Source organism: Trichechus manatus, unplaced genomic scaffold (genome assembly GCF_000243295.1).
Source record: "Trichechus manatus latirostris isolate Lorelei unplaced genomic scaffold, TriManLat1.0 scaffold00031, whole genome shotgun sequence".
NCBI classification, from domain to species: domain Eukaryota; kingdom Metazoa; phylum Chordata; class Mammalia; order Sirenia; family Trichechidae; genus Trichechus; species Trichechus manatus.
Genome location: NW_004443967.1, coordinates 8,026,342 through 8,041,498, shown reverse-complemented (window position 1 = coordinate 8,041,498; position 15,157 = coordinate 8,026,342).

Sequence of the window (15,157 nt, the reverse complement as noted above, 5' to 3'; positions counted from 1 at the left end):
GCTTCTCCCTGGAAGCCAAACCTCTTGCAGATGCCAAAGTTAAAGCCCCTCCGTGAGCTCCCCACTGCAAGCTGCTTGCTATAAGTGACTCCTGCGCTAATGAGCTCGGAATGTCAAGTTCACTCAGTCAGCAGGTGTGGACATGAAGCGATGAAACGTCCCAAGCCGAGGGGAGACATGGGTCTCTTGCTTTCTCCTGTTTTTGTAGTCGCATTTGTCATAGCTACACAGGAAAATAAAAACCAGATGGAACCCTTGCGAGGAGGAATGGGGCTTCTCCATCCCTGAGCAGCAGGACAAAGGCCGTGGTGGACATTTAGGGTCACCGTGAGAGGGGAGGGGCCACAAGATGGCAAACCTGGGGTCTTGCTGGTGTCTTCTCCTCTGGACCTCAGGAGGTCATAGAGCAGGTGAAGAGCCAGGATTACCCCAGCCATTCAGATCTCCAGCAGACCACGGCCACTCATTCCCCAATTCTCCCACCCGGGAGCCTCTGCCCAGCTCACACACTCCTATGCAGCCTGCTGCAAGTACAGGTCACTGAACAGGGAACACTGGGCCAGGAGCAGGGCAGGACCCGAAAATAAACCTCACCTCCTCCAGGAAGCCCTCCCTCCCTGACCACCACCACCCTCTTCTCCAGTCTTCCTGCACTTGAAGACCAAGCTACACGGCTCCACACTTACCGCCAACGTGTCTGGTTCATTGAACTGTTGTGTGTGGCTTGCTTATATCCTACCCAGACCGTAATAATTCCTTGGGGACAAGAAACACTTGAGACTTGCCCTTAGGCCCCCTTGGCCCCTAGCACAGGGCCCAGCGCATCAAAGCTACTCTGTAAACGTGTGTGGAAAGAATGTGGTAGAGCATCGTTTGATAAACGTTAATATCGGCAAAGGAGCCCTGGTAGTGCAGTGATTACAGCACTTGTCTGTTAAACCAAAGTTCAGTGGTTCAAAATCACCAGTCATTCCCCAGGAGAAAGATGTGGTGATCTGCTTCCAAAAAAGATTTACAGCCTTGGAAACCCTATGGGGCAGTTCTACTCTGTCCTATAGGGTCACCATGAATCGGAATTCTACTGGAAGGCAATGGTTTTTTTTTGATATAACAATAATGATCGTTTCTCAACTACTGTGTGCCATGCTCTATGCTAAGTTTTTTTACTGCATTAACTCGCTTAATTCTACAACAATCCAATAGGACAGACGCTAACGTCCCCACTGTACATATGAGGAGCAGAGAGCTGTGACTTGCCCAAGGAAAGGGGCGGAGCTGGAATTTGCACCCGCTTCTGCCAGCAGCCAATCCCCACCCTTCACCACTGTGTGTGAGATTGGAGGCAGGCCACACCCAGAGGTGCCTGGGGTAAGGCCTGTCAGTCTCTGTCCCCATCCAGGTCAGACAGGATAGAAGAGATCTTGGTTCCGGAAACAGTGGGTTCTTGAACACGGTGGGTTCCTGAACACAGTGGTGCCCACTTACTGCAGATCCCACCCACCCTGAGCAGGTTCAACCCCCATGGTGCCAGGAGAGGCCAGTCTAGCTGGGGCTCAGCTGAGAGCTAGTGGCCTCTTTCTAATTGAGCAGCAAACATCCTAAAGGCGCAGCCAGAAGCTCCCTAGACCTCAGTTTGCTCATCTGCAAAGTAGGGAAGGGTCATTGCTCATCCAGAGGGCCGACGTACAAAGAATTAGAGAGAGGGTTGGGGTGGGGTCTGAGCTGGGTCCTTCCTACTCTCCCATCCTCCCAACAAGGTTTGTTCCCCTAAGTCAGCCCCACCCTGGGATAGGAACAGCTCCCAGCAGCGGCCCCGAAACAACAGGCCAGTGGAGTTTCGAGCAGGGCGCTGGGCGCTGAACAGTAGGAAAGGAAGGGATACCAGATCTCCGGAAGACAACAGAATCAGACCCCCTGGCAAAGCCCTTAGCCCTACCCTTGAACTTTTCCTTTACTTTCTCTGTTCTTCCCCAAGCCCCCAACCTGAGAGCATCCTAGATGAACTGCTGGCCTCCAAGCCACGGAGCTCTCCATGGTTTTCAGTCCAGTCGTCTCAAATCACGGCCTCCAGGGTAGCTTACTTGCCGATGTTGTCCTGCACCCAGTATTGACTTGCCTCTCAGGATGGCCTAAATGTCCCGGATTCAGCTTTTTTCAAAAAATGACCAAAATTTGGCCATTAGAGCTATGTTTTCCATTTTAACTGGTCTTCCTGTATTTTTATTTGCTAAATCTGGCAACCCTGCTCTGGGGTACAAGTGTTCAGAGACCACCAAGCACACCACACCCCGGGCAAGAGACGGGATTTCTGCACGGGCCATGGAAGCAGCTCTGTACGTGTGTGCATGCATGTGTGTGAGCATGTAAGAGTGCATGTGTGTGAGGAGTGTGTGAGTATGTGTACATGTGTGTCTGTGTGTACACATGTGCCTGAGTGTGTGTGGGTATGTGTGTGAGTGGGCATGTGTGAGTGATTGTGCACTGTGTCTGTGTCCCCATGTCTACTGGGAGTGCACTCCGGGTGTGCACAGGTGTGTGCCTGTTTGGGGCATGGGATGAGTCACCCCCACCTTCTGGTTCTGGACAAAGCCACGCAGGTAAGGGAAGACTCACGAGGAGTTTGGAAAAGGAAAGATATTCAATAGCCTTTCTTGTTGAAATCTCTCCTCATCTCTTAGAATCCATTCGAGGGATGGCCCTCTCCTGGCGCCATTCTATGTGATGTTCACAGAACTGTCAGGCTGAGAAGGTCCTTCGATCCAACTCCCTCACACCACAGGCAAGAAAACCACAGCCCAGAAAGCAAAGGGTACTTACCCAAGGTCACGTGGCCATCAGAGAAAGAGCTGGAACTGGAAACCGGGCCTCCTGTCCAGGGCCATCCCAGGGCATCAGCTGATGCTTCCAATAGCTGGGCACAGCCAGGAGAAGGCTGGGCTCGAGAATTCAGTGCAGCCATTTGCTCCCAAACCACAGAAATAATTATAATGGTGGCTAGCACTTACTGAGCCCTTACTGTATGCTACCCATGCCCGCTGCCATGGAGTTGATTCCGACTCATAGCGACCCTATAGCACAGGGTAGAACTGTGCCATAGGGTTTCCAAGGAGGGGCTGGTGGATTCAAACTGCCGATCTTTTGGTGAGCAGCCACGCTTTTAACCACTGCGCCTCCAGGGCTCCTACTGTATGCTCGGCTCATTTAGTTTACACAACCCCACAAGTTTTATTATCAGCCTCATGTGTGGATGAAGAAACCGAGGCTGTGAAACTTGCCGCAGCTGGGAATTTACTGACCACTTTAACCAGACAGATTGAACGCGGAGGAAGTTGGCATCCTCTTGCTAAATATACTGTGTTTTGCAGCCGGTCCTGCAGACGGCTGGCGTTAGCCAGGGTCCATTAGACGGACCAGGATTTCTTCACCAGGGCCCCTCTCTCTCCAAGTCAAGGTCAGCTTATCTCCTAGCCACTTCTCCTTGCGCCCAAGTCATTCGCTGCAGCTAAGATTTTTCAATGCACTGCACTAAGAGATTTTCCGAGGCTGATGCCCTGGACGGGGGTGGGAAGGGATCAGGTTCCTACCTTTTAAACCCTGCCTTTCAGCTCTCCCCTGGAGACAAGACACTTTCCCTTCTTTCCTTCTGAATGGCTCTTCCTCCCCACCCCCGTGTCCCCCTACTTCTTCCCGCCCTCCCAGCTCAGTTCAGCACTTCATTCAGCAGCCATTTGTCCCAGCGCCCCCGGCATCACACAGGTGTATTGTAGGCTCACTTGCTTTTGGGACAGTAAGTAGTTTTTTGGTCGGTGGCCAGTTAAGGGACTGCATATAGGCAGAGAGCACATACACAGCCCCCTCCCCTGGGGAGTGCCCCCAGCATGTTGTTACCTGGTGCTCCTGAAACCCAACGCCTGGGCGGTGGGGCGGCCAGGTGTGCTTCCAGACAAGGTTGTTTTTCCTCTACTGGGCGAGGCCTCCTCCTGGCAGGGAGGAGCTCTGCTTCCCGCTGCCAGCAGCCGCCTCCCTGCCCCTCGGGGTGGGGACTTGACCTCCAAGGACCCTCTGGCAGTGTTTGTTTGCTCCCCGACCCTCTCCTTAGAGGACCTGGGCCTGGCTGCCTGACCTCGCCACCTGCCCTCTCTTATCCTCCCCCCCTCCCCATTGCTCCTTTTCTGCCTCGGGCCTTCCTGGGCCTGGATGGCCCCCTCCCTCCATCCTCACCACCCACTGCACCCTGCTCCCCAGTGGCTCCCCAGCCACTGCAGCTCCAGTGAGCTCTCCCTCCTCCCAGCATGTGCTCTCACTGGACAAGCCTGTCACTCCTCCATAAGGCTGCAAATCCCGGCTCTGTCATTTACCAGCTGTGTCACCTTGGCCAAGACACGGAACCACTCTGAGCCCAGCTTCCGCCTCTGTAAAATGGGGCAATGAGAGTACCCAGCTCCAGGGTTACTGAGAGGATTAAACGAAGATCCTGTGCATAAAGCGCAGAGTGCGGCACAGACAGCATTCCAGAATCATCACATTATAAACCAAGAGACCAAACCTGTTGGCGTCAAGTTAATTCCAACTCACGGTGACCCCATGTGTTAGAGTAGAATGGCTCCATAGGGTTTTCTTGGCTGTGATCTTTACAGAAGCAGATTACTAGGTCTTTCTTCTCTAGCACCACTCGGTGGGTTCAAACTGCCACCCTTTAGGTTAGTAGTCAAGAGCAAACCATTTGAGCACGCTTGGGGGCCGCAGACCTGGCACCCTGGGCCTGCCTAGAAAGTTGTTCAGCCCCCAGGTCCCGAAGCCTCCAGGCCCCTGAAAGCCTGCAGGACAGGCGGCCCCATCACTGCCCGAGATACCTATTCTTCCCTCCACCTTTTAAGCACTGGTAGGGACAACACTCTGAGGAAACCCAGTAGGTTGTCTCCCTTGAAATGGAGAAGGAGGTCAAGAGACACATTTCCTAACTTTCAAAAGGAACTGTTTGGGATATTAGTCAACACATCACCAACACTAAGGGATTGTTTTATATCAGAAGACATATGATTAAGGAAACAATAGCAGGCTTGTGTATTTTTGTCCTAAAGAATGCTAATTATGCTTAGCACCCTGACACGTACAAAGGTTCTCTCCCAATATTTAGAAATCAAAGAGCAGTTGGCTGCAAGGTACCTCTTGCCTGGGCTTAGAACAGAGAGCCAAGTGGAAGCAGAATAGGCCTCCAGCAGGTCTTTGAATGGGCTTCTCAGCCTACCGATTGCCCTGTACCAGTTAGGAAAGGTACTTGCAATTGCTAAATTGCGCTCACAATTGCTTAATTACACCTTCAGATCAGCACCTAATTTGCTTAGGGTGCAACTGAGCTGCTGTGGGTGTAATTACCTGTCAGGGACACTACTTAGCAATGCAGCTGCAGCCAGAGGAAAGAGGGCACCTAGCTCGGCTCTGCTTGAAGAGGCTGCAGCCCCTCCACTGTGGTTTCTAGGGCCCCACACCCTCACAACCCAGGTAGAGGAAGACAGCCCTGGCCCAGTGGCACCCTGGGAAGCAACCTGGGTGCCAGGAATCTTAGAAAGGTCCACTGGGAGCTTCACAGAAAGCATCCAGGAGGACCCTCCTGAGCTGCCCCACCCTGAGGCAGTGGTCTAGGGTGTGAGGACAGCTGGCCCAGGTTCTGCCTCAGCCATCCTGGGTGACCTGGCCTGGTTGCCCAGTTCCAGCCTGCCTCCCATGGGCCTCCATGCTGGGGCACAGTGGTGGGGGGGCCCTAAAGCTGCAGAGCTGGGCCTGACCAGGCACCCCAAGGTGGGCAGGGCCGTGACAACAGTTCCCAAGGCCTGAGAAAAGGGAGCAAAGCCTTCTTCCAAGAGCCCTCCAGCCCTGATCCATGTCTGCTGTGTGACCAGACTGGCAACGTCAAAATCCATGATCCCCGCAAAGGGGGCAGCCCCCACATGTCTCCCCAACACACCACACAGAGAGAGAGAGACCTTCATGGAAAGGAAAGCCTCAGTCCCTCAAGAAGGCCCTTGTTTCCAAATGTCCTCCTTTCCTCGTGGAGGGTGGCATGCCAGAGTTTGCTGAGGACCCGCCCAGGCTCCCTCCTCAGTCACACCCAAGGGGAGTTTACACCCCAAAGGTGTTACACACAGGCCCATAACTATGTCATTGTCACCTGATGACACAAGAAAGTCTCCAAGTCACAGAAAGTAGAGTTAGTTGAGGTGTGAAAGGCTAGAGAGGAAGGGTTAGTGGCTAAAAAGCTAGATATCAGAGTCAGGCAGACACAGGTTCATGTCTTATTTCCACCACTTCCAACCTGGGGCACCCTGAAGCTATCACTTTACCTCGTGAGCCCCAGTATCCTCATCTGTAAATTGGGTCTGGTTAATAGAACCTATCTTATGGGGTTGTTGTTAGGATTAAGTAAAATAATGTATGTATAGCACTCAGCTCAGCCATAGGAAGCACCCAAGCCTGTGGCTTAGAGAACGGGAGACCAGCAAGAGTGAGCAACCTCTGAAGTCAGAATGACCTGCAGTCAAATGCTGTCTCAGCCATTTTCCAGCTCTGAGCCTTTGAGAAAGAAACTTTAACTGATCTATTTCCTTATTGGCAAAATGGGGATGATTTTATGGTATTGATGCCATTGTATTCATAGAATTCAGTGCAATGCATGGGAAGCTCATGGCATACAATAGCCAGGCAATAGATGACGCTGTTTTAAAATGACTTTTATGCATACACATTGTTCATTTCTTTCTACGAGTTTTAAGGTTTCCAAACAGGTGTAATAGATCTTCCATCTGGGTCTGTTTGCTTTTTTTTTTTTTCATGCCCTCACTCCTCTCAGCCCCCAAAGGATTGAATTTTTAGTTCTACTAAGCACTTGCTGCTTTAGAAGATGTTTCTGGAAATTGGGGAGTACGTCTTGGTAAATAAGACTCACAGACCCTACAAGTGTTCTTGCCATGTACATGGATTTATACAAGCTGGGCTGAGGGCAACTGGGCAGGGTGGAGAGGGCAGCCCTCACCAGGCTTTCCTCACCTGCCAGAGCCTCCTTCCTGGTGCCCAGAGTTGGGGTGGCTGGTTTGCCTGGAACTAACAACGATCTCAGCTTTGAGGAAAATGGTAGCAAGTTCTGAGCAGAGCCCAGGCTGGCTGAGGCATGAATCACCATGTGGAGTCACTCATTAAACAGTGCATCGCCTCATGGAGAGTTTGAATTATTAAGGAATCATTGTTAATTATTTTCAAGGTGATAATAGTATTGTGAATAAGCTTTTAAAAAGGAAAATTTTTTAAAGATACACCCTAAAATTTTTTCTAAAATGTTTACTAGTGAAAAGATGAGGAGCCCTGGTGGCACAGTAGTTAAGCATTCGGCTGCCAATGAAAAGGTCAGCAGTTCGAATCCTCCTTGGAAACCCTATGGGGCAGTTCTACTCTGTCCTATAGGGTCACTATGAGTCTAAATCGACTTGACAGCTATGGGTAATATAAGCGAAAGGATATGATGTCTGGGATTTGCTTCCAAATACCCTGGGTTGGGGAGAACCTGGGAGGGACATATGGAACAAGACTGGCCTTGAGTTGATGATTGTTGAACGTGGGAATGTACACCTTATACCACTTACTCTCCTGTTGTATAAGTTTGAATTTTTTCATAATGATTGGGGGAAAGTTTTGAATTTTTTTCATAATAATTGGGTGGGGAGCACGAGGAGGCAATACTTCCAACGATTGTCAGGGCACCAGAGAAAACTCCAAGGAAGTAAGGCTTATTTTCCAGAGCACAAAGAAAATCCTAAAATGTAGAGCTGTTTCAGAAGAGACAGAGCAGCTTTGGGAGGTAGTGAGCTTCTCAACACCAGAAGCATCCAAGCCAAGACTGCATGACCATCAGTAGAGCCTTCCATAGGGTTCCTGCTCTTGGGGGAAGCTGGGCTGGCCAACTCTATGACTTTGCCTGCCTCTTGGTTGCCAAAAAAGCCAAAGTCACTGTGGACGACAACAATAGAAGTAAGTGGTTAGAACAAGAGATGGGAGAGTCAGATTCTACTTAGAACTAGAGGGATCCCCCTGGATCCCGGTGCTTCATTCTGGGACCCCCTCTCAAAGAGGAAATGAAGAGTTTAAGAGGTGCAGGGTTGCATCTGGGGAGGAGCAGCCAGGGGCTGAAGGAGATGAAAACCATATAATAGCATTCAAAAAAGACGGTGGAATCCACTTTTCCCAGTCCCTTTTGCATCCCCCTAGAAAGATTCTGGAGCCCTGGTGGCACAGTGGTAAAGAGCTCAGCTGCTAACCAAAAGGCCAGCAGTTTGAATCCACCAGCTGCTTGCTCCTTGGAAGCCGTACGGGGCGGTTCTACTCTGTCCTATAGGGTCACTATGAGTGGGAATCGACTCCACGGCAACGAGTATAGAAAGATTATAAACAAGTTCAAACAAATGTACACACCTTATATGTATTTCTTTTACACTAATGATATTCCACGTATGCTCTTCTTGCTTTTTTATAATTAACATTTGTATATCTTAGAGATCCTCTCATTTTAGAACACAAATATATGCCTCATTATTTTTTAACTGCTACATAATACCCCATCCTAGGGTTAATTATTCTACCAATCCCTTACCCATGGACATTTAGATTACTTGCAATACTTCCATAGTGCAAATAATACTAATAATTAATCTCATACGCATGCCACTTCATGTACGAATGAGTATATCTGTGAAATAAATCTCTGTAAGTTAAAAAAAAAAAAAACTAAGATTGTGGAAGGAAGGAAGGGAAGGGATTCCCACAGAAGAGGCTGGGCTCAGGGGAAAGCCGCTCCACCCTCCTGGGCACAGCTGCCTCCCCAGCCCCAAGCAAGCAGGACACTGGCACAGAGATGTGGATGAAAACTACCATCAGGTACCCTGTTGGAAAGGCACCGGACTGGGGTGGGGCTATGTTGGCTCCTATCTCCACAGTGACTCCCAGATGGCTTGGTCTCTTTGGGTGGGAGAAAACAAGGTCAGGAGACTGGGAAGGAGAAGACACCTGGTCCTTTCCCTCCCCAGATGAGCGCCATCACCCCACATGGTACACAGGCTCCCACAGACATGCTCAGCTATGCCCTCACCACTGTTGCCACACCTACTCTCACCCACACGCTCACATATATAAACTCACTCATACACACACACATACACACTTGCAGGCTCTCACCCACAAGCATACCCATGCAAATGTTCACAAACATTCACGACCTCCCTAACATTTATACGCACAAGTGCACTCTCAGCTACTCAGGGGTACTCACAGTGTAAACATACCTGTGGGTAGCGGCACCTTCCAGGATGCTCAGGAACTTTCTGCATTGCAGATGTGCAGTTACTGCTATTCAGATTCTTCAGGCTGGTCAGGGGGCAGGGGCAGCCCCCAGCTAGGTGGACACCAGGGAAGAAGGGACAGCTCAGAATTACATTGATCCTCAATAATAGAGGCACCTTCACAAATATCACACCCAGACATCAGCACCAGAGCTGTAGCATATATTAGAGATTGTGCACTTCGTAAGAAGTCCAGGCAAGAGGATGGGGGTAGAGGGGACACTGAAATCCAACTGCCCTTCACTCTCCAAGCCACAGGGCAATTGTCCACCCAGAAGAACGGATGCTTTTTTTTAAGCTGCACAGACACAATCTGGGCTACAGCAGCCCTGTTCCCCAGGGCCATGTGCACATTTACACACATGCATATGTGACCCACATGCCGGAAGTCACACGCTGTGCAAGCACATTCAGGTACAGTCACACATGCATATACAGCTACCAGCATGCAAGCTACACTTGGGCACAGAACTCTCTCTATTTCCAGGTTCACACTCGGGGACACAGGCACGGATTTTGGGGCTCGTCCTTGGCCTAAGCTGATGATGCTGCCCTCAACTCCCCTCCCAAACCCTGCAGCCCACAGGCAGGGCCTCAAAAGTGCCTGAGCCCCAGGAACCCTGCTTCAAGAACAGAATCCAGTGCCCAGGCAATCTTCCCAACAACTGACTCCACCTGCCCCCCCCCCCGCCCTATCTAGGGCAGCCACAGCTGAGGGCAAAGACTGGGCACTATGGGGACTGCTGGGTGGCCAGGAACCTAGCCATCCCACCTCTTGAATATCTACTCTGTGTAGGTGACAGGAAAGGGAAGCTCTGCCTCCCAGAAGTCTTGGTCCCCATCTTAGAGCCTCACGGAGCCCCATGGGGGAGGGACCGCCTTCAGATCCATGCTTTGAAAATAAGTCTTAAGGTTGCAGGGCCAACTACCCAGCCCCTAGGTGCGCCTTTGCTCTGTCAGCAAATGCAGGGGAACAGACACCAGGCAGGGCCTTGGGATGCCTCCTCTACCTACCCCACTAGCTAGGGACCCCCACAACTTTCTTACCTTCCATGAGCCTCCCTACAAGAAGCAGGCTTTCCAGCCTACAGGGTCCTGGATAGGGTCCCAGGAGTCCCCATCCCTGCCCAAGCACGAGACCTGAGGTTGTGGGGTGGAGAGGCAATTTCAGGCTGCCTTCTTTGTACCCTCACTATTCAGGCCCGGGCGGGCCAGGGTCTAGCCCCAGGAGCGCACCTGACCTCGGGCGTGGGCAGACTCGGGCCCCTCACAGCCCCTCCGGCTCTCAGACCAGCTTGGGCGCGCGCCTTTTCTGGTTTAGGGGCGGGAGGGGGAGGGGCGCCCACGGTCTCTGAGGAGCCAAGCGAAGCCCCTCGTAGTGACCCCGTTTCAGAATGAAATTGAGCTGCCATTTTCATCTTCTTCCCAAATGTCAGCAGCGTTAGATCAGATTAGGAGCTAATCTCGCCAAAATTCGTTTCCCGAACAAGAGAGGTGGCTGTGGGCGGGCGGGGTGGGGGGTTGTTGTTTGTTTGTTTCGGCGCCTCCCACCTTCTCTCCCTGTTACTGGGGTTGGGTGAGGGTGAGGGTGAGGGTAGAAGCCGGAACAGACCTCACTGGAAGGTCAAACCCAGAGGGGAGATCAGGCCGCGGGGACCCGGGTCGCAACAGGAAGCCCGCGGCGACTGGGCAGCGCCTGGGCGCGCGCTCTGCCGGGCGCGGTGCTGGCGAGTTTGTTCTCCCAACGATCCCGGAGCGCCGGGCCTCGGGGCGTCCTTTCCCGGCCGAAGAGGGATGGTACCCGGGGCCAGGGTGGGCTGGGCCAGAGGTACAGGCTCTGGGAGGCCCTCGGTGCCGCCGCCACCCCGTAGTCCCTGAGAGACTGAGGTCCCTCCTAATCCCCGCCCCCAGCCCCTCACTCTGTGGTCCAGACTGGGCCAAGGGTAGAGGAAAGGCAAGAGCAACGTAAAGAGAGCGAGGAGGAAAAGGGAAAATGCATGCCCCAACGAGCTGGTCAGTACCTTGCAGCAGGCCTCGTTTGACAAGTGACCAGAACTCAGCCTCTGGCCTGAATGCATAATTACCCCCAAGTGAAAATTCCCCGTCTAATTCGATATTTGTTTCTTTGCAGAAGCTATAGCTTCGTAAATAATATACAAAGTAAGAAACCTAATCCCGCCTGCTAGAATGTTTAATTCATCATTATGCGAGCTAATTGGAAGGTGATTATATGGTAATTGCTCATTAGTGGTGTATATTTATCGCTGTACCTTATGTCAAGGCCATGGGAATTGTGTAGAGTCTGTTCTCTCATTTCAAGGATCAGTTTCAGAAGCAGGAGTGAAGCAGGCAAGATCAAGTTCTTCCTGACGTCAGTTTCCAGCCGAGGGCTATGCCGACCCGCGCTACTTATAGGGCCTGGAGCTGGCTGTGGGCAGGGGCAGCCTGGGGCCGCGCGCTGTGGCCAGGGAGCCAGGCGTCCGGCAGCGGCGCCACTGCAGAGCCAAGCCGGCCTTCACCGGGAGAGGGAGGAGAGCGTGGGGCTGAAGGCCCCAGGGCCATTTCCCAAACGCGACCCTATCCCATCCCAGGCACCTCTGGGGCCCCTCAGGTGCTTCTCGGCCTCTGGGCCTAAGCCTGGAGAGGAGTCCTTACCGCTGCGCTCTCTCGGGCTCCCCGATGAGGGTGAAGGAGGGGCAGTAGGTGTGGGGTAGGGAGGGGGACCGAGAGGCTTGCTTTGAGCACTGGGTAAGAGATGCAGAGCAGGAAAGCGAAGGTTGATTTGCGGAAGGACGTGCCATTTGGAGTTACGGAGACCTCGGCTGACTCCCACATCCCTTCCGGAACGAGAAATTCTCTCAGTTTCCCCACTAGCGAATCGGGGTACCCGCCCACGAGAGCGCCTGGTTGGTGACTAAGGAGGGGAACCCCGGGGCATGTGGTAGGGCCAGGGCGATGCACTCGAGGCGCGAAGAAAGGCGGGACGTACGCCCAAAGAAAAGCCCTCGCCGGGGCTAGGAACTTGGGACAGGCTGAGGGTAGGCGAGGGCTCGGTCTGCGGGTGCCGGTGGGAGCAAGGACAGGGCCGCCGGCCTCTGGCAGCTCAGAGCAGCAGGCCTGGAAGCTCGGAGACCCGCTGCCCGCGGGCATCTGCGCACGTGGCGGTGAGCTGTGGCGCGCTCTGGCGCTCCCTCTGAGGAGAGCGACGCGCCTTCGCCCTACCCAGCCGCCAGCCTGGGTGTCGGTCCCGTCTGCGCCCAGCACCCTGGCTTCCAGCCCCGGGCCCCTCTCGGGTCCCCGGCTGGCCAACAGGCACTAATGAACAAAAGGCCAATTAGAGCCAGGATGCGGCTGATGAATGGATCTTTCGCTTTCAAGCGTGGCACCGCCTCTACTTTCCTGGCGCACAGGGTCGCGCCGGGAGAAGCCGCCTCCCCGAGCGGGGTCACGGCTGGGGTCAGCGGCTTCTCAAAACTCCCACTTCCCCCACTCCCCCGGGCTGTTTGGGGAGGTACACTAGGCGGCGGAGTCGCAGGCCCGGGCGAGGACTGCGGGCGAGGCGCGCGCGCGCGCGCGGCCCCGTAACTCCACGCCGGGGCGGCGGCCCAGCCCAGAAGGGCTGCTCGCAGGCGGTACCGAAGTAACTTAAGCGCTGATAGCTGGAAGAATAAAGGCTGGCCCAGAAAAAGGCTGTTACAAAAGCGGCTGTTTGTCAACAAACTCCGGAGCTAGGGGAGACGGGGGAGAGTGCGTGGACTCGCTTGTGACTGCACCGCAGGGCGGCTGCGGCAGCAACACCCTAACGCAAGCCTCCTCACTAGGCACACACGCCTAGATGCTGAGACACACCGGCGCTCCATGGTGCCAGGCATGGACGTCCATGACACAGGGACAGTCACCCAGACAAGGAGAAACAGACACACAGACACACACACACACACACACATTGCGACCATCCCCATCCTGAGATCCACAACTACAGCCAGACACACACTGTGCCACCACATCTTGGCACACAAAATCTATACGCAACTGCATTGCCACACCTTTATGCGCACCCCCAATTCATGACTGTTTCACGAAGTCTAAGCGGCACAGGCCTCTGCAGCCTCTAACACACTCAAACGCCTAGCACCTACACATCCTGTCTTAACTCCCGACTCAGACACACAACTGCATCGCCACAATCCACACAAACACAACTGCCTCACAGACCTAACGCACACCGTCAAACACACAGCCACAGTCCCCCACCTTAACTCACAGGCACACCCCCTACAGTGCCCCGCACTGCCCACATTCCCGCGGCCCAGCCTAGACTACCCCCTACCCCACCTCCCACCGCGGAGCGGGGCCTCGGGCCAGGCCTCCAAGCCGCCAGAGACCTTCCCCAGCCGGCCTGCGCGTCCGGGACTTTGTTTCCTGCGATTCGAGGCGGGGATAGGGAGGAGCCGAGGTTTCCAGAGCCGCGCGCAGGCCGAAGCCCCCTTTCTGGCCGGCCCGCTCGGGGCGGCCCTTCTCCGGCCACAATCCGCCCCTCGCACAAAAGCTGCCCGGCAGGTTCGGGGCCCCGGCCAACGCGCCCGCTCCGGCTCGGCTGGGCTGCCAGGGACAGGGGCAGAGGTGGCTAGGAGCACTGGGCACCCAGAACAGGAGCCAGGAGGGGGTAACGGTCCGGGGAGAGGGCAAGGCCCAGGAGCTCCTGGCGCCTTGGAAAAAAAATGCCCCCTTCTCCAGCCTACCCGGCCCTTGGCTGCGCGGAGGAACTGGACCTGAGCGAGAAACGCACAGGAGCCCACGTGTACCTCGCAGAAGAGCGTAGCCGGGTCCCACGTGCGTTGCACATTCAGTTTGACCCTCTCAGAGAAACGAAAACTGTGAATTTAGGCCTCTCATCTCCTGAAAATCCCCTCCTGCACAAGGATTGGCACAGTGGGACGCACAGGGAAGGCCCACAAGTAATCCACGCGGAAACTAGTACCCGACCTTCCAGTTCGGGGTCGCTGGCAGGACAGAGCGCATGCAGAGCGCCATGTGCCGGAAGGACCGCAGAAGCTGGCCCATGAGGCACACAGACCCCTGCTCAGGGGCATTCAGACCTGGCACCCATGTCACACGAGAGGAACACAGACCTGGAGCACACGGTTCCCATACACTCCTGTGTACTCCCTGCCCAGAGGGCTCCAGCCCCAGCGCGAGCACACAGCCAAGGGGACTCAGCCCCGAGGCACACGCGCCCCGCGCACCCTGACCCGCGCCCCGCGCCCAGATAGTCATCGTGGGATGGCATCTCGCAAATATTTATATTCCTCGGCGCCACGGCAGCCCGCGTCCACATTAGACGCTCTAATCCTGCCACTTTAAATAGATGAATTAATAAAGCAAACGAGCGGCTAATAAGCTGACGGTCCTGCCTTTTTGAGGCGGGGGAAGGACTCGAAAGTGCGCCAAATTTGTTTGCAGTGGATCAAGGCGAGCCGCCTCTGCTTCACTTTCTTTATCTTAATTCCGACTTGAAAAGATATAATTATCTAGTTTGAACAGAGCTGCTATCAAATCCTTCTTTGGGCCAGGAAGGGGGGCGTTGGAGTGGATTGCGGCTCTCTGAGCCGCTCGGTGCAGCCGGAGATAGCGCGTAATGAAGATGTGGAGGCCTGAGATACAAAGGGCATTAACCTCATTAGCATGAAACCTTTTCTTCTTACCATTGTGGGACCCTTTCAGCCGCCTAATCCCCCCTATTTTCAAAGCTTGGTTTGTAATAAAGCTTTTAG